The sequence below is a fragment of the Herpailurus yagouaroundi genome, unplaced genomic scaffold, assembly GCF_014898765.1.
Source record: "Herpailurus yagouaroundi ecotype Mexico unplaced genomic scaffold, PumYag 186, whole genome shotgun sequence".
Classification (NCBI taxonomy): domain Eukaryota; kingdom Metazoa; phylum Chordata; class Mammalia; order Carnivora; family Felidae; genus Herpailurus; species Herpailurus yagouaroundi.
This window is the reverse complement of record NW_024412417.1, coordinates 35890562-35911213: the sequence shown is the minus strand read 5'-3', so window position 1 is coordinate 35911213 and position 20652 is coordinate 35890562. Positions and strand designations below refer to the sequence as shown.

Sequence of the window (20652 nt, the reverse complement as noted above, 5' to 3'; positions counted from 1 at the left end):
GTGTGTGTGTGTGTGTGTGTGTGTGTGTGTGTGTGTGTGTGTGTGTATGTGTTTCCCTCACTTCCTTTTTTTGCCCTTGCCCACAAAATCCCTCAGGGAAAGGTCAACAAAGACCCAAATGTCATCAGATCCTCATGAACAAAGGGGGCACGGTGCCCTGGACCCGAGCCACTGAGCCATGAGTGGAGCAGGCAGTTCACAGAACAGCAGGACCTGCCCTCGAAGGCTCACCGTATTAGAAAAGTTCCAGAGCATGCATATTCTCCCAGAAAGTAACTTTGAAGGAGACCACGATCCCACACAGGGCCTGCCTGCAAAGAGTTTCACATCTCACTAAAGAAAATGGGTCAGTGAGAAACCACCCGTTCAAGGACTAGCCCAACAAACTGTTGTCCACGTGCTCTGAACCCATCGGGGAGCCCCACGCGGGACTGCGGCTGTCTGTGTGGAGGGCTCACAGGGTCCCTGAGAGGTATGTAAATTGAGAAGGAAAAAGATGCTCAGGGTAGGGGCAAGGGGTGATGCTCAAAATAAGGCAGAAATGAGAAACAGCATTTACTAATTGCCAAGCACAGAAGAGATCCCTTCTAATTCCCCCCATTTAATCCCCATTAATGATCACAACCAGAGGGTCAGGGCTCCTATCCCAAAATTACAGAAGTGGGGAGAAGTGGGGAGAGCAGGCCCCTTGCCCAACGTCACGCAGCTCACAAGGGGTGGAGTGCAGCCCAGGACCATCAGCCGCATGGTCCCGCGGGTCCACCCCTGCGACAAGCCCCCCCACCACCTCCCTTTAGCATCTGGGTCACATTCTGGGGCCATCAGCTCGATTCCTCAACACAGAGCTTCCCACCAGGCGACCCTGCCGTACCTGCCCTTTCCCACACCTCACAGCCCCCACATCCCATAATCACCACCTTTGTTCCAACTGCTCTTTAAAACCTGGATTAGCTGGGCTTCCGGGGAGGTCACGCTGTGACTCTGGAATGCACTTCTGACTTTCACAGAAACCGGTCTTACTTCAAGCCACACAGGCACATGTCACTAAGTAAACTCGGGCCATCTACCTTGTCCCTGGGGCCGTGGGCAAAACCCAACGTGGAGGGGGTGGGGCAGGAGGAAGAGACCACAGAACAGAAATCCAACAGGCTGGGTGCAGGGCACGCAAAGTCCACGCTGCTGTGCTGTCCCCCAAATGCGCCAGGCGGTGTCAGTCTTCCCGGGCTCGCACTCTTGCCACCCTCCTCCTCCTATCAGAAGGCAAACTCCACCGTGTCCCCTGTCACCAGCATTACGGGGTCAGGAGCCGCAGGGAGTATATGGGCAACACGGAGGCTATCTAGGGAAAGACAGCAGAAGGGAGGGAGGGGAGGAAAGCAAACAGGTGCAATGAAGAAGCAGCAGAAATTAAAATTCACCAAAAACATGTCAGAGCAGTAGTCCAGGAAAGAAGCCTGACAGGGACCTCAAGTGGCCAGAGCTCCGTGGGAACTGGGTGGCGTTCCGGCATTCATGGTGATGTCTCACACACACACACACACACACACACACACACACACACGCATGCACACACACACACACACTGCTGTTTGGTGGGGGCGGGGGGTGTGTGTGAATTATCCCTATCTACCCAGGAACACAAAAGGCCTCTCTGGCCCAGGGGGCCTCACACCTGAGTGTCTCTAACTATCGCCTGGGGGCCTGTTCCAGTACAGATCCCCAAGGTCCACGCACACACGGACGCACGGCAATGCCGGTCAGCAGGCCTGGGCTGGGGTCTGCTCCACAGGTCCCGCGGGGGGTACTGACACAGGGGTGCTGCAGGAGTCACTGGAGAAGCCCTGTTCCGGGAGTGAGCGTGCAGCCTGAGGTGAGTAGTGTGAGCTGGAGACCGTGACCTGCCCTCCCCGACCCCCTCTGGGCCCACCCCTACAGGGCTCCTGACACCCAGGGGCTAGGGCTGTCCTCACCCACCCCTGGGAAGTTGTTCTGAGGTGTATTCTGCAGGCGGCAGTTAGGGTCCACCAGGGCGGCTTGCCCGGGGCCCCCGAACTAGAACAAGCAGAACCTGGAACTTAGAAAAGGAATATATGCACTCTGAATTCTGAAACTGGAGGGTGCTTTAGAGGACAGGAAGGAAACGGAAAAGGAGAAAAGAAAAGGCACAGGGTACTGAGCTCTCGTTACTGGCGCCCCTTGGCCACACCTCTTGCAATGCTGCAGCCGGGCCCCGAGGAGCACCAGCCTCAATGGACCCCCTGGCTGCCACCAGTGCTAACACTGGAGGAGAACTGGATTCGGATGGTGGAGGAGGGGACCACGTGGGGCTTTCCACAGTCTCTTGGCGAGCTGACGGAAAGATGTGACCATGACTGGAACCCAGTGCTCTGTTCACCAGCACCCGGGGCACTCGGCAGGCTCAACACAGCTCAGCGTTCCTGCTCCCTCTCCTGTAGGCCCACAGGCACCCAGAGGGTCACGTCGGAAGAGACGCACACAGCGAGAGCACCGCAGCGCCCGGGCATATGCCAGCAGAAGACCTTCCTTTCGGGAGGGACAGGGTCACCCGACACATCTCATCACATCACCTCCCTGTCTCAAACCTGCGGGATTAGTCAACAGCCTCTAAACCAGGCCAGAGGTGATTCCCACAGCTAACAGTACAGGGCTCGGGTCAGGGGCAGCGTGCACTCAATGTCCCTAACAGGCAGGTACCGGCCCCGTCCCGTCATACAGGTGACAAAACCACAACACCCATAACAGAGGGGTAATAAGGTGAGCCACGACTAAAGCCCCACGGTCCAAGCTCTTACACTTGCAGCCTCAGCTGTAACCACCTCTGCACTCTGGCCACACTGGACACGTCACTTGCCGACCCTCTTCTGGGTGTCTGCTCCTGCTGTGCCTCTAACTGTTCAGCCCTCTCGGTGAACTTCTACTCATCCTGCAAAGCCCTTTCCCTCCTCTGTGCAGCCTTCCCCGTTTTCCCATCATCTCTTTGTGACTCACAGCTGAATCCACTGTTGCCACTCCCCCAGTGTTCCCACAGTATGGTGACAGACACCATATGGATTTCAAAGTTCCAAGCCTGTCATCTCCTCTGGCCCATCCGCTCTGCCCGGCCACCCAATATGCAGAACTGGGACGCTCTGAAATTATGCAGGCCTTATTCTCTCCGTCTCCCTGGCCCCACGCTGAACTGCTGTCATTTCCCTGTAGCCCTGAGCGTCCTCCATTACAGTGTGCAAGTGACATTGGACAGCAACCATCTCATCCTTGAATTCTCAACCTCCCAGAACCCAACGCTGCAGATGCTCGGCAGCAAGCAAATGCTCAATTAACGTTCACACTGGATATTCACTCCCTGCACTAGTTACAGAGCCTGGCCAGAATGATGGAGACTGTTTTAGGGAAGAGACAGCAGGGGGGCACCTGGGTGGCTCAGTCGGTTGGGCGGCTGACTTGGGATCAGTTCATGATCTCACGGTGCATGGGTTCAAGTCCCGCATCAGGCTCTGTGCTGACAGCTCAGAGCGCAGAGCCTGCTTTGGATTCTGTGTTTCCCTCTCTCTCTGCCCTTCCCTACTCACACTCTGTCTCTCTGTGTCTCTCAAAAATACATAAACATTGAAAAAAAAATGTTTTTAAAAAGGAAAAAAAGGCAGAAGGATTCCAAAAGAAAAGTGGACAATGATGAATCACCGATTCCTAGAGTGGAGCAGAGAGATGCACGAAGATTCTGGAAGGGAAATGTGGTTTTTGGAGACCCAGGCTTTGTTTGCATTCTGCTTCCATTATTCACTGTGCCCCCCAGGAGGCTTATTTAGCATTTTGAAGGTCTGCCTTCCTCCCCAGAAATTAACAACTGTCCTTACTTCACAGGGCCACTGGGAGGATAAAGTGGGATAATCCATGCAAAATGCACGGCGGGTCCCTCACACACAGAAAGCACTCAATAAATATTAGCTAATATTACCACACACACACACACACACACACACACACACACACACACACACCGCCCTCCGGCAGCTCAATACATGGACATTAACCACCGTCATTTCTCTGCAGCCAAGAATGCTCTGGAATGATAAACATATTCCCTATGCTTCCAGAAATTAAAAGCGGTCTCCTTTCTAACCCTTTCCCAAATTAGTTAAGGATGAGAAAGCGCTTCCTTCGGTTAATTCGCGGTGCCGTATATACACAGGTAGTGCAGGTCAACGAATGAAAGGGAGACAATGTATGTCACCGGCATTTCGAGAATCTGCAAGGAGGAGCATGTATTCCGTCTGAACTTGCCTGACTTTCTCTAGAACCCTTGGGAGGACACACCCGAGGCCAGAGGCAGGCCCAGGTCTTGGGACACCACAGACACTCCCAGCTGGATGCCTGCTGCTCCGTGTCCTTGACTAACCTGGGCAGGAAAGCCGAGCTGGCCAACACCAGCAAGCAGAGAGAGCAGAGCTGGGGCCGGGACAGCAGCTCGGCTGTGCAGCCAGCAACAGATCAGAGAACACAGGAGTTTTCGGGACACCCTGCTCTCCCAGGGTCTGGGTTCCTAGAAGATCAGAAGCACAGGGGTGGCAATGAGGACAAAGAATATAACTGAACCCACCCAGCACCAGTGACGGCCTCAGACATGACTTCATCAAGTATCTCCCCAGATTCTCATGATGGCACACAGGGGTGGCAGGGCTTTTCCCTCGCGTGGGACCTTTGGAAACTGAAATGGTCAAGCTAGGATTCCAAACCCATGTTTTCTGACTCCTTCCATTAATGTTCTCTGCCAAAGGACGGTGAAGACATTATAGGAAAAGGTCACTTCCTCCTTTTAAAATTCTGTAGTGGTTGAGATTATTTTTCAATGAGCATACACTTTTAATACAATCAATAAAAAATACCGATGTTTTGCTGGTTTTCTTTTTTTTTTTTTTTTTGCTTTTGAATCAGCATCTCACACTACAACTTGTGGATATTCTTCTCCAGGTACCGGAATACCGGAACAGGTCCTGGTTACAGGTCCAAAAGCACCAATGAGCTGCATCCCAATCGTTTTCTCTGCACGACAGACATCCTGCCCACACTGAGGGGCAGTCAGACACTGCACCTGATTCTCACGGACTCCTGCCAAGGGACAGATGAAGGTGGAGACCCCGGGCACCCGGAGTCCCGCACAGCCAGCTCCTGCAAAAAGACTGGCAAATGCAAACCTTCAGTGGGACGCAGCAGGCAGCCCGAGTGCTGCTCACCCCAATCTACCTGGCCCTGCCCCCAAGCCCGTGAACTCATGAGCCAGGGCACAGGGACAAGGGAGAATGCACATTCTTCCCCCGCTACGGGAAAGGGCCATGGAACCACAATGACCTCTCTGACGTCCAATTTCATGAACTGCAAAACAAGCATTGTTGTGCAGATGGCAGAAGCTAAAATTCAATGCTTCCCCAAAACTCTTCCACCCCAATGATCTGCATGACCAAACACAGAGGTGGTGTGGCACTACAGGGGCGGGGATGGGAGGGTTCCCGTTCCTCTCTAATGTCTATTTCCTTATACAAGTTTTCATATCACGGCCCCCATCCCCATGAGTAAACCCCTCACTCATCCTGAGGTCTGCCATCCCTGGGAACATTCCCAGGCATCCAATCAACAGAAGGCTGTGGGCGCTAACACTAGGCTAAAATGTAGATGGGGGTCATCTGCTGCGGCCTGCCGATTTCATCACGCACCTCCTGGTGCGCTCTGGCTGAGCCCCCATCCAGCAATAACCATTCCTATGCCCGTCGTAGTTCTGCTTCCTCTTACTGTCTTTTCTTCCTTGAGCGGGGGGGTAGACAGGGCACGGTTACTTGCCCCACCTACAAGGGGATGTGAAGACAGTCTGAGAGGACAGGAATGGATTCAGCCTCACCCTGCAGGCTTCCAGCCCTTCCTGGATGGAGGTCGGGGGAGCGGGGGATATGACGTGGCAGTTACAGGGTTAACAGGAAATGGGGCACATGCAGCAACCCTGCTTATATCTTTGGCAAACGAAAAGTGCTAACGTTCCGGGACACCAACCACGCACCAGGGCTCTGCATGTATCACATTTAATCCTTGCCACAACCCAAGACAGGTTCACGTTTACATATAAGGACGCCGCCGAGGTCCAGGGACTTTAGGTTGCTCTCTCAAGGCCCCACAGCTGGTGAGGGGGAGAAGGAGGTGCCTCTGCCAGAAGAGGAGGCTTGCTTCGGCCGGAGCAGGCACGATGAGGGTACCAGCTTCACAGAGTACTTCACCTCCCTACACTCAGCACTGTCTACTAAGGAAGCGTCTACACTTCCAGAGAGGGCGTGGGCTCCTCCTCCTGTCCACCCTCTCTCCTCCCAAGGAGGCTGACCCTGTGTGGTTGTCTGTCTCAGGAATCCTTCTTTGCCTTGCCCTTACCCCTGGAGGGTCCCCACCATGTTGGGCCTTCCCTGGCTTGCAGCCCCCCCCCCCCCCCCCCCCCACCGGTCTCTGCCTCTCCCCGGGTCTCTCCAGAGCATCTCCCTCGGTGCTCTCTCCTCTCCTCCAAGCATAGCACTCATGGGACTGAGGGTGCCCCCTAATCCACTATGACCTCAATGGGACTAAACACATCTGCAAAGACCCTGTGTCCAAACACAGCCACATTCTGAGGTCCCGCAGACATAAAGGTGGGGGAGGAGGGGATGGTATTCAAGCCAGTATGGCTGTCTCCTGTGGCCTTCTATTATAAAGTAAAATTTGACAGGAGCGCCTGGGTGGCCGAGTGGGTTAAGTGTCAGACTCTTGGTTTCCACTCAGGTCACAGTCTCATGGTTTGAGAGTTCGAGCCCTGCTTCATGCTCTGTGCTGAGAGCGCAGAGCCTGCGAGGGATTCTCTCTCTCTCTCTCTCTCTCTCTCTCTCTCTATCTCTCACTCTCTCTCCCTCCCTCCCCCACTTGTGCTCGCTCTCTCAAAATAAATAAATAAACTTTAAAAAACAAAAATTAAGGAAAATTTGGCAAACACTGTCAAACTTCAGATTATGGAGCTGCAGGAACGGATGGTACAAACATATCCTCAAGCTCTCAGGAAAACAGGAGGAAGAGAATCCCGATGGAAAACGGTTGGCGTTGTGTAACATCTTCGTTCCTCTGACATCTGATGTTAGTCAGTTAATACTGAGTAAGGCGACTTAAGTAATTCATACATGATAGCATTGGTATCATTCTGTTATTTAATGATAAAGAATAATGTCAGCTTCGTGGTTTACTAAAGACGGCTTAAATAATTAATTGTAACATGTAACATGCAAACTGCGGGCTCATTCACCGGACCCCATCCTGAACCTGGCCCCCACACCCCCGGTCACTGCATCTCTGCCACCACACACTGCCCTAAGCTGTTATTACCCACCTCCATCCGCCAAAGCAACCCCCCTAACCCCGAAGTGTGCACAGAGGACACGGCAGTGCCTGTGGGCGTGCCTAGGTGAATTTTGAGTCCTTCTCAAAGCCCAGTAAATTTGTCAAAAGGAAAAACATGGCACTAAAAATGAGAACTGTGTGAAGGAGGAGGAGGACCAGGGTGCAGAAGTATACATGCAGGGCCATTAAAAAAATGTTACTAATTCAAATGGCGGGAAATTGGTTAAACATGCTCTAAAGCTTCTATACTTTCTGTATAGAACTTTCTACACATTCTATATAGAACCACAAAACTACGCCCCACAATCAGGAAACACTCAGAGGGGCGTATTTCCTCTGGGAAGTATTTCCCGCTGGGGAAGGTGGAAGAGGTGGGGGACCAGTCGTTCTATGTGGCCCTCAGGCCACGTCGCTGGGTCTTTGCCCCATGACCTGTGCCCGGAGCCCTGGGCGCCTAACCTGTTTCAGCAGCGCCTCACAGGACTGCACTGGGATTAAATTAAATGGGTCACTATTTGCAAAAGACTTAGAACAGCTGCCTAGTTCGTCAGAAGTGCCTTATAATTTTTTTGTTAAGGAAAATATGTATTTTATAACAAGAACAAATGAATTGCGAAAATCCAGGAGAAACTAGCGGACGAGAACAGAAGGAATCACCGAAGCCCAGATACAGCAATAATGCCCTCTCCTGACATGCTCCTCTCATAATGGCTTCTGGGTGACTTCCCACCGTCCGTGAAGGCGCAGCTCAGACTCACCAGGCAGCAGCACACGGTAATCTCATTAGGGGGTGGGCGACCTAGAGCCCCTGGCACGTTTATATTAAGGCAGATGCCCCGTGAGGGGTGACAACTCAGAAGATCTCAGGTTCTTCCAGATCCCATGTCAGCACTCCACCCCCACCGGGTCCCCACCCCCCGCCCCCCCCCCCCCACCGGAATCTGCATTAAAAAAATGACACTGCACAGCCTCAAGGGCAGGCCTCGAAATTCATTTTTCACCTGGAGCCAAGGCCAGCCGGAAGGGCATTACCATCCCAATGGCCTGCCTTTGTCAGAGGAGGGCAGGAGAGCAGGATGGGAATGCAGGAAAACACTGCTGGTTCAGCAGAGCCCTTCCAGACAGAGCATCCCCAGGGAGCACCGGGAGGAGGCAGGCATCTGGGGCACACCCTCATTGTCATTCCAGCCTGGACCCCAGGACAGTCCCCAGGAATGTGCACCTCAAGATCAGAGATAACACTCCCTGCGAAATTTCTCACCTCTCAGCGGAGGGAGGGAGTGCGTGGGGGTCTTTCAGGCCGAGGAGCTGACAGTGGGGTTTGCACATAAAAGGACGGGCAGGCTGCAGAGTCCTGGTTTCCCCCCCCCTTCCATCTTCCCCAGCAAGTGAGGCCCTCCCCCGGCATCCTCCTCCCGGAAAACTTGGCCCTGGCTGAGGCCAGACACAAGCTCAGGCAGTATCCCCAGCCACTCGTCACATTCTGGGTGCCTGAGCTCCGGAACAGGACTGCGCAGGGCCTCTGAGGCCAGCTGGGCCAGGTCCTGCACAAAAGTTACCTGATAGAGCCTTAAATAAGGCTAAACAGATGCAGAGCCCACGCTTGGCCCGGGTATTTGTCAGGCCCAGCTGATGATGACAGGGGAGCTGTTCTAGCTTGGGTTTAAGGAGGCATATCATCCTACACAGTGGACCCAAACCTCACACACACACACACACACACACACACACACACACACACACACCCCTCACAGACACAGCTTGGGTTTAAGGAGGCATATCATCCTACACAGTGGACCCAAACCTCACACACACACACACACACACACACACCCCTCACAGACACAGTGTACCTTCTGCTAAACTGGCCCAGACTTCTAAAGGAGGAACCTCAAGGCTCCACCATGTACCTCAAACAGTGTGAAACACATGCTGAGGTCCGGCGAACATGAGGCAAGCCGCTTACCTCTTTGGGCCTGTGTTTCTTCACTAGCGACAGCACAGGTGTCTGTCTATACAGAATGGAACAACGTCAGTGCCCTCCACAAACGCCTGTGTTCACTAGCAGATAATCGAGCCTCCAACCCAGCTAAGACCTCTGAGATGGCTTCTGACACTGCCCCCCCCCCCCCTCCCCCCCCCCCCCACCCTACCGCAAGCAACAGCAGCTCCTGTCTCCATGCCCTCATCACCCCGTGTTCGCTCAGGCCCTGTAGAATTCTCCCAGGCCACCCCCTCTATTAGACCAGGCTCCTCTCCCAGGCAGGTGCCTACTTCATGCCCCTGCTCATCTCCAGGCTCCTAGCCTGGCTCCCATCAGGTAGGGGTGGGCAGTGCCTGCTTTCCAAGTGTGGGTCAGCCAGGCCAGGCCCCGGGCAGGTAAGCAGTGGGACTCAGGTTGCGGCCAGGGTCACCTCCATGCAGTCCCCTAGCTGATATCTTATCCCTGGGGCAGAGACACAAAAGGACTGGAAGTTGTTCCCTGCACAGGCAGCTTCAGAGGGCCTTATCAGCAGGAGCTTGGACCTATGTCCAGGCAGATGGAGAAGGTGCTGGGCCCTGAACTGGGGCACAGCCATTGCTTTCAAGCAGCGTAAAGAAATAACAAACTCCAACAGACCAGCCATTTTAAAACAGCAGGGTAGGAGGGATAGGGGTCCCAACCCTAACGCACCTGCAGGTTAACGCACCTTTAGGCCACCCTTCCCAGGGTTCCCCGAGCCACCTGGTGGATAAGGAAGCGGTGGCAAGACACCTGCCAGGGCCCCCACGGCTCCAGGTAGCGCACCTGGGATTAGACCATGGGTCTTCCAGCTGGCTTGCTCTCCACCACCCCACATGGACCCCAGGGACTCAGAATGGTTCCAGGCTTGTGCACTGAGCCCCCTACCGGGTCCCCGCCTGCACAAGGGCAGCCTCCGCCACCCTCCTCTGCCGCTCCTGTGGGCACGTGAACTCCAACTTGACTTCTCACTGAATGGACTCAGAACTTCCCAGTATGAGAAGCTCTCTGCCAAATTCAGTATGTGTCAATTATGAAAACGGGGCGAGGGAGGACAAAAGTAAATCAACCTCCCCTGGGCACTTGTTAAGTGCCAGGAACAGGCATCCAGTCACTGAATCGCCCAGGAACCCTGACAGTAGCAAGTCTTATCACTTCTACTTTTCCCACAGGAGGCGGGGTCCCCAGAAGAGCGCTGGCATGCCCAAACCCACGCAAGGGGACCGGAGCAGCCGATTCCAGCTGGCAGGCTCTGTCCCCTCAGCCACAAAGCCTCCCGCATCCCTGCTCACCCGCACGGAAGCGACCTGACCACCAGGTACACTTTCTCTCCCTCCCCACCCCCAGTGCAAACCCACACCCCACCGGCGGCTTCTGCTGCCAGCAGGATGGGCCTTGGAGTGATGCAACCAGCGTTCCCGGATGGTTTCATGCCCCGGCTTGTGACAAAGGAAGATTCTTCCTCCTTCCACGGCAGGCCTGGAGGATACCGTGTCGGGTGCAGGGCACGGGTGCAGCCAAGCAGAGGGCGCAGCTGGCTGTCACTTGGCACTCACCTGGAAACCAGTCCCAACCTTTCCCCTAGATCTCACTGTGTCCACGCTTAGCCAAAATAACCCAGAATGACTAAGGCCAGTGAGGCATGGGGACAAGTCTTGTCACATCAGCAGCCTTTGCCCTGCTCACCCAGACACCAAAGCAAAGCCCCGACTGTGGGTGCGAGCCTCAGATCAGCCGCGTGGAAGCGTCGTCCAAGCTGGGTGGCCTTATGCAAGTCATTTCACCGGCGTGGGCATTCATTTCCGAGCACTGTCTTAGGGGCTAAGGGAATGCCTACGATGCAATACGAAACTTGGTCCTTGTCCTCAAGAAGATTCGCCTCCACTGGAGAAGCAGACGTTAAACAAACGTTGGCATAAGTATCTACTAAGCTAAAAATTGCAGCCGATGTGGTGATGAAGAAGTCTGCCCAACCCCCACCAGTAGTTAATCAGGAGGTTCCAGGTGGAGGTCTCCAAAGAGCTCACATTTACACTGATCCCTGGAAGTTAGCAGGATTTATTATTTGCTTATGAAGAAAGAAAGGAAGAGAGAAGAGAGAAGCTTCTTTGGCAAATGCCACTTATGCAGGAACATTTAAAATGGGCAACTGCCCAGATTAATGAGAGGGGTCCTGCATTCACTTGCAAAACATGATTTTGCGACCACAATCAGATGCAGATTTGGAAAGAAATGTCCCCCATGGAAATGGAGGCGCCCCTTCCTGGAACAGCATGCCTAACAAAGAGTCCAGTGGGGCTCCCCACTCCCCCATCTGCAAAATTCACAAGTTATTCAAAACAGATCTTACAAATCAATGAGGAAAAAAAACTGCTAACACCCCAAAGGAAATGACCAGTTGACAAAACACAAACAGGCAATACACAGGAAAAGCTGGTCCATCAAGAACATCTTTTGTTTTGGGGCCTTCACTCCAGGTTGTAGAGTTTGCTGCATTCTTCAGGATGTTCACACTTCAGGACGCGGTCTCAGCAGCCCCTAAGAGCCGGTCTGTGGAGGGGCGACTGGTAAAATATTCCTCGGAAGAAATCGGACAGAATACACCAAGACTCGTATCTCCTGGGGAGCCTCTGCCTAGCAAACAGCCAGAGGTGCAGGACCACGTATGTGTGTTTCAACAGGCAAAAGCAGGAGGAGTGCCTGGCAGTCATGCAGCAGCATACACACGCGCCCTGTGCCGTCACCCTTACCGGCAGCCCTCGCCTCTCCTTCACAGAGAAAGCCCCACGCCCCCTAGAAAGGCCGCAGGGCTTACAGAGTATCCTTCTTGTACAGGTGCATGATCCCATGTGGAAAAGCTGCTCAAAACAAGTTTTTAAAGGGGTCCCTGGGTGGCTCAGTCGGTTGAGCATCTGACTTCAGCTCAGGTCATGATCTCGCGGGTCATGAGTTCACGCCCCGCGTCGGGCTCTGTGCTGACGGCCCGGAGCCTGCAGCCTGCTTCCCATTCCATGCCTCCCTCTCTCTCTCTGCCCCTCCCCCGCTCACACTGCCTCTCTTACCCAAAAGTAAATAAACATTAAAAAAACAAGTTTTTTCAAACTTTGAATGGCACAGGGAAATGGTCTTGATCTAATATGAGATGAACAAAGTCAAGACACAATCCTTATGGAAGCAGGAAGCAAGACAGCAATGGCTACTGCCCAGCCATCAGGATTAGAGGTGATCTGTATTTTCTGCTTTATTTTTTTTTTCCTGCTTTTATTTCATTTTCTGCCTGTATTTATGCATAAGCAAGCTCAGGGGAGAAAAAAAAGTTTCTTAGCCTCTTAAGTTCCCCCTCAATTCTGTGGCAGGGGCCTAAGTGATGGTGGATCTGAAGGCTCCCTTGACCCCGAGGAACAATTCATCCCCCAAGATTCAATTCAAACAATTCTCCAGTGAAACCAGCCCTAGGCCACCCATGATGAACCTCTCTCCCCTCCAGGGTCCAGTGTGCCCCAGTTAATAGTTCCATGATAGCACCCACTATACTGTGTGTGCTAAAATGACTTAATTATACACTTAGCTGCCCACTAGAACATGAACTCCTTCAAGAGCAGGGACCTTGTTGGCTCTTATCCATCAATGTATCTCCAGAGCCAGGCCCAGTGCCCAGTAGGTAGGCAATGTCTGTTAGATGGGTGGCTGAGTAAAAGGCTGGTTGGGTGGAGGGAAACACAGAGGCTGGAAGAAAAAAAAGCACGGAAGGGTGGGTGGAAGGACGGACAGAAGTACAGATGGAAGCACAGACAGAGAAGGAAGGAGATCGCTAGGAAAAATCACTGGCAAGAGGTGCCCCACCAACAAGACAGCGGCAGGTCCACAGTGGCATCCCAAAGTTCACATCTTGACGTTTCCACGTGAAGGGCACTCTGCAAGGAGCTTCCCTGCCCTGCAGAAGGTCACACAGCAGGAGGGAGCGAAGCAGCCATATGTTGCGGTGATAAAGGCCACAGGAGAGTGAGAGCTCCGGAGCTAGGACCTGGCTATCAATTCCTCTGCCCTACCAGACTCCCCACCCAGGGAGTCTCCCCAGGGTGCTCCTCCGGCTCCTAAAGCTCCCAGGAATCCCTTCCCTAAGGGTCCCAGCCCTCTTCCTGCCTTCTGAAGGGACCTCTGGCAGCAGCCCGTTGCTGGTCCCATACCGCACCCCTGCGCCCACAACCGAGAACCAGCGTGGCCAGGACGAGCCCTGCTTCCTGCAGCCTCTTCTCTTCCTCCTCTTCTCTCCAGCCCACAGCCGGTTCCCTCCACAGAGCCGCCCAGTGGCTCCCGAGAGTCACCTGCCCCGACTGGCTGCTGGCAGCCGCAGGCGGGTCACGGGGCGCTGCGTGAAAGGAGGTGTTCAAGGAGTTCCGTCACCCAGCAGCTTGTACGGAGGCATTATTCCTGGGGCTCACCACACCCAGGGAATGCAAGTTGAAGGAGGGGGGAGATGACACATCGACGGAGAGAAGAGAGAGGGGTCTCCCCTCAGGACCTGTGACTCAGCTTCTCTACTTGCAGGGACAAAGAAACAAATAATTGCTGAGGGCCTCGCATGTACTAGGCACTTCATCCAGGAGACTCTCATTGAACAGCCTTTGACCTAGTTGGTATCACACCACACCCACTTTACAGGTAAGGAAACTGAGGCGAGGGCAGATTAGCTAAATACCCTGCCCAAGATCAACCCCAGATGACGACGCCACAGCACAGATCTGACTTCGCACGGATTCCTGGATCTCAGTTCGGCACGGCCCCGTGTCTGCTCAGCCTAGTCTACTGAATGGGGTAACACAAGGAGGTCTGCACGAAATTAAACAGGGCGCAAATGCCCATAAGCACTTCTTAGCAGGAGCTTGATGGGCTATGGAATTTTCCCCAAGGCCACAGTTAGGAGCCTAGGGCTCTATGCTCCAGGCCTAACTGCTGCCTGGCCTTGCCTCTTACCGGCTGCGCGGCCCTGGACAAATAACTGGGCATCTGAAGCCTTCGTTTCTCCATCTGGCCGACAGGGATAATGACAGCACACCTCCCCATTAGGCTTCTGCTGCGGATTACACAGGTTAACAGAGAAAGGCACAGGCCTGGCTCGTAGAAAAGCCCCTCCTGATGGCATCTGCAGGACACCTGCCATGTTTCCCAGCCATTCTGACAAGCCAGCCAGAGCCTACCCACTCCCGTTCCCCTCCAAAGCCTTCCCGGTCCTCTGGTCTGTGTCCAGAGTCAGGAGCAGATATAAGAAATGCTTCCAGGAAGAGAAATGTATACTCCCATCTTTCTAGAAAGTCTTTGTTCTCCCTCTGCTACTTTTGATAGCGAGGTGGGCGTAATAAATATTTCACATCTCTTTTCTAGAGGAAAAATAACAGAGTGAGCAAGATCGTAAGTGGAGGCCACGTGGTCTCCATGGCGGGGGTGGAGGGAGAAGGGAGGCGTCTTGGGGACCGGAAAGAGGCCTTCGAAAGAAGCAGCTGGTTCAGCCCCAGCCAGTGTGGCCATGTGCCGGCAGGACCCCCGCCCATCCCAAGTGAGGCCAGAAATCCCACTCTCTATAAGAAGTAGATGGAGTGTATCCTTAGGGACTTCAAGCTCGGCCCACCAAGACCCTATCCATCTCACCCCTTTGCCCACAGCCACATGTGGGGCTGAGGCCCTGCAAACCACTGCTGAAAGGCTCCCAGCTCAGCACCTGGACCGCGGAAGAGCTCCGAGGCTTCACCTGCAAAGTCAGGGCCACCCGGAAATGGGGTTCTCCAACCTCAACCTAGGAAACTCACTACAAATGCAGGCTGCAATCCGCTCAGCCCCAAGCAGATGTCCCCGCCCCCAGGAGAGGTGGGGGCTGTGCTTTAGAAACACTACTCCCTTTATGGAGCAGACAACTGAGACCAGTAGAAATGAAGTCTCCCCCCACCCCCGCCACCCACCAAAGTCACTGACTAAAGGAGGGTACATCTAATTTTTTTTTAATGTTTTTATTTATTTTTTGAGAGAGAGAGACAGAGAGCACAAGCAGGGGAGGGGCAGAGAGAGAGGAAGCAGGTTCCAGGCTCTGAGCTGTCAGCACGGAGCCCAACTCAGGCTGGAACTCACAGACTGGGGCTGGAACTCAGGGACCGCAAGATCATGACCTGAGTCAGGTGCTCAAACGACTGAGCCACCCAGGTGCCCCTAAAAAGGGTACGTCTAGAACCTGAACCCTAGAAAGCTTCTCTTAGGCCAAAGACCCTTCTCCAGCACCCAGCAGCTTTGACACTGATTTCCTCTCCGGGTCAGAGAGCTACCCAGTTTCTTCACACCGTGCCCCATCCCCACCCCCAGCTCCCAGAGGGAACTTTCAGAGGCCCTCAGGGTCAAGGCCTCCAGCTGCTTTCTCAGCCCTGCGAATGGGGTCCAGCCCTCAGGGCAGCATGCAGGCTCAATCCACAGCGACAGCAGGGCTCCTAATGACACTTTTGTTTCCTTTTAATAGTGGGCTTCCTGCAAGGCTGACAGCTGCCATCCTTAGGGAAGACCTTGGCAGCCAAGAGGCAGAGAGGAAAAAAAAGCAGGGGGGAAAGGGAGAGAGAGGGGCAGAGGGAGGGAGGGAACGAAACAAACTGGAATGAGGGAGTCTCAGAGAGAGAACTGAGGTCTGAGGTCAAATCCCTAACAGGCCACTTTGCAGGTCTGCGACTCTGAGCAAGGGTCTTCTACTAAACCCGCAGTTTCTTCAACCACGAAACAGGCATAAGGACGGCGCCCGATGGCCGTGAATCTAGAGCAGAATTAACAGCAGGCAGCACAGTGTCAACTCGTAGATGTTACCATTGCACCTACTGCCACAGAGTAGCAAAGTGGGTTTTCAAGGTCATTGCAAGATGCCTACAAAATACACAAGACACAGGAGACTTGCACATGCCTCCTGTGGCCCATCAGGACCTGAGACCTGCCCCCTGCCCCCACCTCCCCAACACTGCTGGTTCACTTCCGCCCCAGCTTGCTTTCTCTGCCCACACTTCTTTCCCTTTCCCGTAACTCAGCTGCTGCCTGTTGAGTCAAGCTCTAGGATTCTGGATCTCAAAGGGGCACAGCTGATTTGGGCGGGGCCTATAAAGTGATCTGGGCAGGGCCTCTAAAGCGATCAAGGGGTAAGACCTTGAGGGTGGCCAATGGCAGAGAGTGGTCGAACACCAATCAGGGCCCAGAAGGGTCCCACAAAGGGCCTGCTGTTGAGGACAGGACTGCTCCTGTGACTCAGAAGCCACACTGCGGGGCAATGACTCAGCACCCCAGTGCAGAGCTGGGCTGGCCCAGAGCCCCAGAGCTGCTTCCAAAACAGGGGTACCATGCCAGCCCAGCTGGGTGTGAGTCAGCCCAGAGGAATGCCCCCTCCCGCCCGCCTGTACCCACTGCCTTCGACTCACGAGGCTGGCATCCCGGGGCAGCATGTGATCGACCTGTCCAAACGCCAGAGTAAACAGGCGGAACAGGAGCCCAGCTTCCCGGCCACAGGGTGAGGTCATGCCTGCACAGGGTGACCGGGATGGGGCAGGAAATGGTTGGGATGCTGGGGGGAGAAGATCCAGGAAGAGAAATGATGGGCTTGTAGGACGATGAAAGGTAGAGCAGGAGGGAGGTCGGGACAGTGAGAATCGGTGGGGTAGATTATTCTAAATAGCCTTCGGAGGCTTAAACAGCATGGGGCCGCCCGCCTCCCACCACCACGGGTCTCTCTCCTTCCTCCTCCTCCTCCTCCTCCTCCTCCCCCTCCTCTGCAATCTCTCCTTCCCTTCTTCCCTCCTGCTCCCCATTCATTTTTAGAGAGTTCAGTCACAACTACTACTCCAGTATTCCGGGTCACACAGCACAGCTACAGAAAGCCTCTGCCTCACAGCCCTGGGACAGACAGTGGGGTCCTCCCCTGCAGCCAGGCCCCTTAGGTAAACCCGAGCGGCTACCAGCAGAACCCCACCCCACACCGCTCCACTTGCCCTCTCAAAAAATCCTGTCACACACACACACACACACACACACATGGGCCACCTCTTCCAGGTAGCCCTCCCAGGAGCCTGGAGGCCAACCTTCCACTTTCCCCTGCGTGGTATTCTCCTGGGCACCAACTCACCTATTCACTCTCTCACTGACTTACCTACTCACTCTTTCACTATCTTTCTTAGTTTATTTGTTTATCTATCTATCCATTGATTTGAGAGAGAGCACACCCACATGCAAGTAGGGGAGGGGCACAGAAAGAGAGGAAGAGAGGGAATCCCAAGCAGGCTCCACGCTGTCAGCACAGAGCCCGACCCAGGGCTCCATCCCACGAACCATGAGATCATGACCTGAGTTGGTAAGCACGAGTTGGACATATAACCGTCGGAACCACCCAGGCGCCCCCTTGCTCCTGCGCTGGCTTTTGACGCTACTGGTCCTGAGAGAGGTTCTATCTTGCCTCCTCAACTGGAGCACAGGTCTCGGAGGCCGTGCTGTCCAACTCTCACGTCCACTTCTGGGCTCCAGCCGACAGAAGGTCTTGCAAACGGGACGTGCTCAATGGCCTCATGCTACCGGCTCCTTCTAATCTGCAGTCCAGACAGCTCGAGGGAACCTGTTCTCCCAACAACCCTAACCAGCCAGTCGCACTCGGTCACAGTTTACTGGGCACCTCCTCCACGCAGCTGGACACTGCACGAGACACTATGGAAGCAGAAAGGACCCAGACGCTGGGGCCCTGCCCTCAGGAGGCCCCAGTGCCACAGGAGAAAAGCCAGGTTCCACGTGGCAAGAACTGTGAGCTGGGCCGGTACCAGGCTGCGATGGGGATGGGGGAGGGAGAAGGGTGCAGGGCAGGCTTCAGTAACCAGAACAAAGGTCTGACAGCAGCTGCTCACATTACTGAGCCCTTAATTTGTGCCAAAGGCTTTACCTTTCCTAATCCTCAGGACAGCCTCGCTGACGGGCAGACACTATACTGTCTGCCTTACGTGTTAACTCGTTTCAAATCCTTTTGAGAGAGTGTTATGTCACAGATGAGAAAGCTGAGGCACAGAGAGGTTCATGTTATACTAAAGATCACACAGCCAGATTGAAACTGAGGCAGGCTAGCACCAGGGTCCACGCACTAAGCACTGCACCTCACTGCCTCTGGCGGCAAAGCTTCCGAGCAGAGGATGATGGGCTGAGCAGAATGCAGATGACGCATCCAAGTGCCCAGGTGTCTCTCCAACGTTCCGCTGGGCTCACAGCCCCTCGCACCGGACCACAGAGTTAGCGCAATGTGGCTCCACGACCTGTCCCGGTAGTCCGGTAACCGCAGACCTGCTCTATTCCAGCGGCAGCCGCTTCCGCATCACTCAAGGTTGTAAGCAAAGGGAACGCACAATTCATCACAGCAATTACTGCCTCTGCGACTCAGCTCCAAGAAGTCTAAAACCAGAAATCGAGGCAGCCTCCCCAGCGCCTCTGAGCCTGCGTAGGATTACCCAAAATCACAGGTAGTCGGCCAACAGGCAGCCAGGCTCTGGGTCATCCCTGTGAAGGGCAGTGCGGTTGAGCGATAAGCAACAGGAAATCTCGATGAGCCTTCACTACCCTCCACTACCCTCCACGCAGGAGAGACTGGGGTCACAGCCTGAGAGATCCGGGCCAGAGAAACGACAGGCTCCTCCAATGAAGCCAGTCCACTGAGGAACGGGGGCAGAGCACAAAGAGCTCATGCGACCCCTTGTCCCAACCTCACCCCTGCATGGAGGACCAGGGACCTAGAGAGCCTCATAACCTGCCTCGTAGCGGATCAAGTCTTGCCCGTGACTCCTGAGCTCTGGTCCGCATTCTCCCTCCCAAAAGGCTGAGGCTAAGTAACGACTCCTGTCACTTACCGCTGAGACCCTCACCACACTCTCTGGCCTGTGTCCCTTCCCTCAAGGCAGAAGGGCCATGTCCAGAATGCATCTGCTCCCAACTGGAGCCCCATGGACTGAATGCCAATCACGTGCCTGGGCCAGGCATCTGCAGTCTGACCGGAAGCCCATAAGGTGCATATGGCACAGAGTCATCTCCAGTGGGCAGATGAGGACCATGAGGGCCTCCTCTGGGGTTAAGTGACCAGGTTGCACAGTGTGGGATGGAGTCTGGATTAGGAACACAGGATTATCCAAAAACATGGCCCTCTCTCTTCCCACGCGACCAAAGTGCGCCCCAAAGAAAGGGAAAAACCACCAGGAAAGGGTACTCACCCCCAAATGTGGCAACTAGACCAACGCTTAACAGAAGAGGCTACTGTTAAAAATAAGTCAGTAAATTATTCACAATGCCCCCCCAATAAAAGTTTTATATTTAAAATTTAGGAGTTTCTCTACCTGCCCATGTCAGTTTGGGGGGTTGTTTTTATTTCTTCTGCAGTCTTGTTTTAATACAAAATGTTTAGAAACCTTTCTATAACAGCATTTTTTAATTTAAGACAAAGAGACTCTGACCCACCACTGAGTTTACCCAAGAGACTGAAAGACAAAATTCACGTATCAGTCTTACACTGCTCAGTCCCACTTAGACATTCATTATGTGTTCTCAAAACTGCCATGCATTCCACGGAGATCAGGCTAAGTGACCATTCTTAACATCTGCAAAGCCAGCCCTACACCGATCCACACCACTGCTGTTATGAGACAAGTCACTGTGCTTGGTAATCTATATAAACATCGACTGTTTTTACTACCAAATATCTTTTCCTTTTTTTTTTTTTTTTTTAGAGATTTTATTTTTAAGCAATCTCTACTCTCAATGTGGAGCTCAAACTCACAACCCCGAGATCAAGAGTTGCATGCTCTACCAACTGAGCCAGCCAAGTGCCCCCAGTTTTAGAGTCCCTGAACCAGGAACAGGACATCATCAACAAAAGCACAAAGGTGTGTGCCAACAGGTATATGTGGCCTGAGCTCCAAGTCAAGTCTCAAACACTGTATCTGGGAAAACAGAGATTAAAAACCTTTTGGGGCGTCTGGGTGGCTCAGTCAGTTAAGCGTCTGACTTCGGCTCTGGTCATGATCTCACAGCTTGGGAGTTCGAGTCCCCAGTCAGGCTCTGTGCTGATAGCTCAGAGCCTGGTGCCTGCTTCAGATTCTGTGTCTCCCTTTCCCTCTGCCCCTACCCCTACCCCCCCCCCAAAATAAACATTAAAATAAATAAAATAAAATAAAATAAAATAAAATAAAATAAAATAAAATAAA

General features: G+C 53.7%; 1 long non-coding RNA gene across 15 annotated transcripts in view; it reads right to left on the bottom strand.

Annotated features, from left to right (window-relative positions):
• The window catches only part of LOC121042978 (uncharacterized), a 265060-nt gene that overhangs the window by 204697 nt on the left and 39711 nt on the right, over nt 1-20652 (bottom strand). Inside the window, exon 1 of one of the 15 annotated variants that reach the window (XR_005796583.1) lies at nt 4418-4530. The exons of the other annotated variants lie outside the window; for them this stretch is intronic. This is a non-coding gene — a long non-coding RNA (uncharacterized LOC121042978). Of the gene's footprint in view, nt 1-4417; nt 4531-20652 lie in introns of those variants that run through there. 15 annotated transcript variants of the gene reach the window in all.